Source organism: Globicephala melas, chromosome 3 (assembly GCF_963455315.2).
Source record: "Globicephala melas chromosome 3, mGloMel1.2, whole genome shotgun sequence".
Lineage (NCBI taxonomy): Eukaryota > Metazoa > Chordata > Mammalia > Artiodactyla > Delphinidae > Globicephala > Globicephala melas.
In genome coordinates, this window is record NC_083316.1 from 128,085,169 (window position 1) to 128,088,729 (window position 3,561).

General features: G+C 31.8%; 1 pseudogene; it reads right to left on the reverse strand.

Annotated features, from left to right (window-relative positions):
• Positions 1-1,815: 1,815 nt before the first annotated feature.
• On the reverse strand, positions 1,816-2,158 carry LOC115840748 (large ribosomal subunit protein eL42-like; annotated as a pseudogene).
• Between the last annotated feature and the right edge of the window lie 1,403 nt (positions 2,159-3,561).

Sequence of the window (3,561 nt, forward strand, 5' to 3'; positions counted from 1 at the left end):
TATTTTTTTGAACATTCTATGTAAACTTGAAAAGAATGTGTATTCTTATAATTGCTATTTGCTGAGTGTAGTGCTCTGTCAATGTTATCTAGGTCAAGGTGGTTAATAATGCTCCTATTTCCTTTGTTCTTACTGATTTTTTTTTTTTTTTCTGGATCATCTGTAAGTTATTCAGAGAGGAATGTTAAAGATGCTAACGAGTATTTTGGATTTGTCTGTTTCTCCCTTTAGGTCTTTCAGTTTGCTTGGTGTTTTTCAAAGATCTCTTAATAGGCACATACATTTCTGATTGTTGTATTCCTGAAAAACTAACAGTTTTGTCATTATGAAATCTTCTTTATTATCTCTTATAATAATCCTTGCCTTAAATTCTATTTACTATTAATATAAGTCGCTCCAGTATTGTTATGTTTATTATATATATGATAAATCATCTTTCATTCTTTTACTTTTAGGTTATCTTTACCTTAAATTTAAATGCCATCATTTTTAGAAAGCATATAGTTCTGGCTTTTTATTTGCAGTCCAGTCATCTTTCACTTTTAATTGAAGTATTCAATCCATTTTTGTATAAGGTAGTTATTAATCTGTTAGCTTTAAGTCTATCATTTTTCTATTTGTTTTTATTCAGATTGGCTGGCTTGTTTATTTATGGTTTCCCTATATCTTCTTTCATGCCATATTTTAGGTTTATCAGATAGTTTTAGTAGTCCATTTTTTGGCTTTTTAACTATATTTTGTTTTGTTGATTGTCCTAGAGATTATAATATGCATTTTTTCCCCTCGTTCCCTAGTATCTTTATTTATTTTTCTTTTATTGAGGTAGAGTTCATGTACAATATTATATAAGTTACAGGGTACAATATAGAAATTCACAATTTTAAAGGTTGTACTCCATTTATAGTTAACTATAAAATATTGGCTGTATCCCCTGTGTTGTACAATATAGCCATGTAGCTTATTTTAAACATAATAGTTAATACCTCTTAATCCCCTACCCCTATGTTGCCCCTCCCCTCTTCCTTCTCTCCACTGGTAACCACTAGTTTGTTTTCTGTGAGTCTGTTTCTTTTTTGTTATATTCACTAGTTTATGGTAATTTTTAGATTTCACGTGTAAATGATATCATACAGTATTTGTCTTTCTCTGTCTGACTTATTTTACTTAGCATAATGCCCTCTAGGTATTGACCCATATATTTATGACTCTCTGTGCTCTGCATTAGCTTATAGAATCCCAATCTATCATCATTTTCTTTAAGTTTGAATAACATGCTTTAGCATTTCTTAAAGTGCTGGTCTGCTGCCAATAAATTCTTGCACTTCCTATTTACCTGAAAATATCTTTGTTTTGCCCTCATTTTAAGGTTATTTTCACTGGACCTAGGATTCTGGGTAAAAGAGTGTTTCTTTTAACAATTTAATCATCATTCCGTAGTCTTCTAGCCTCTTTTGTTTTCAGTATCAGTTGTCATTTTTATTGACAGGAGACTATAATGTTCCCTATATGTAGTTTTTTTCCTCTGTCTGGTTTCATGATGTTCTGCTTATTTTTGGTTTTCAGAAATTGGACTGTATGATGCCTAAGTTTGTTTTTCTTTGTAATTATCATAACTGGGATTTGATGAGCTTCTTGGATCTGCACATTTGTTTCCCCCCCACCAAGTTTAAGGAATATTCGACTACTTCCACTCCCCCTCTTTCTTTTTTTCTGTCTTGTTTTTTCTCTTCTCTCTCTACCATATATATTATATTGCTTTATAATATTAAAATATTTATTTATATTATTGTCTTCATACTGAAACAAAAGATGAAGCTAGAAGTAGATCGCTTGCCCCTTTCTCTCGTCTCCTCGCAGCTCACAATGCTTGCATCTCTTACTAGCCCACATTATCTTGGATCTGCAGTCTCAGTGCATTCAAGTCTCAGCACAATCTCCTTTAGAGTTCTAGACTTTTTCTAAAATATCTTAGCCCACCACAGCCACTCTGCTTCCTGTCGTAATGTCATTTGCCCTGGGCATGTACGGAATCCTTGCCCTTCTTGTACTATGTCATTTTGTGGAGGTGGTGTTTGCCATGTGACTTTCAAAAAAGCCAGCGGGTTTTAGGAATGTTCACAAATGTTTTAGTTGTGTTATTGGTATGGATGCCATTACATATATTTTATATCACTTGATATTTTCACATAAGTCTCAGAAGTTTTATTCATTTAGTTTTATTCTTTATTTTCTCCATTCTTCACATTGGATAACATATTGATATTCTATCTTCAGAAAATAATATTTAGAAGATAATCTATCTTCAATTTCACATATCCCTCCTTTCTGCTATCTCCAGTCTGTTTCTAGAGACTTTTCAAGGAGATTTTCATTTCAAATATTTTACTTCTCAGTTTTAAATTTTTTATTTTATTCTTTCATTCAGTTTTCATTTTTCTGCCTAGTTTTACTTTCTTTTCATTCATTATGATACATTATCCTTTATAGTCTGAAACAGATTTAATAGATATTTTCAAGTCCTTGCCTGCTAATTCCAACATCTTGAATATTTCAGGTTCAGTAACAATTGACTGCTTTTTCTCTTGACTCAGGATTAAATTTTCTTGTTTCTTTGTGAGTGTACTAATTTATTATTTTATGCTGCATATTCTGAGTGAAACATTGTTACAGCTAATGTTTCATACCGTGAATCTTGGTATTTCCCAGGCAGTTGTTCACAAGTAAGCCAAGGTTTTGATTGGTATTTTTATTCAGATTTAAGGATTTCCTCCTTTCCTAGATTTTCCCCTTCACTTTCTAGCTGCCCTGGCAGCCCTAAACTCCATCATCTGACTTCTTAATTCATTATGACTATGATAATTCTGCTTATATTTTCTCCATCCAATTCCCTGCTCATTAGAAAATGCCCACAGGTACGAAGTTTAATAAAGAGGAATCTTATCCAGGGAAGTTTCCTTCTGTCAAGGGCCAACTTCCCTCCTTTTTTTTTTTTTTTCTTTTCCTGCTTTTTGTTGCCCTCCAGACCTATTTTGTCCAGTGTTTACAAATGTTAGATGTGACAGAGTTAGTAACATACAAGCATCACTACCATTACAGGAAGTGGCATTTGAGTAGGTAGATATTTTCAACTTGCAAGATCAGTACTGTTCTGTAGAAATATAATATTAACTACCTTCATAATTAAAATTTTTCTAGTAGTCACATAAAAAAATATAAAAAGAAATAGGGAAATATAATTTTAATACTATATTTTATTTAAGCCAACATATCCAAACATTACCATTTCAGCAAATAATCAACATAAAATTAATAGATATTTTCTATTTTTGTTTACTAAGTCTTTGAAATCTGGTGCGTTTATTCTTTCAGTACAGCTCCATACAGATGCTAAATTTATAAGAGTTAAAGAGGAATGTAGTATTACTGAAATCATAAAGCTAGGTTAAATGGAAAATATTTTACATTGCTTTAGTTTATAAATTGACAGCAATAAAATGAAATTGTGCACTGTTGGTGGGAATGTACATTGGCGCAGCCCCTGTGGAAAATGGTATGGAGGTT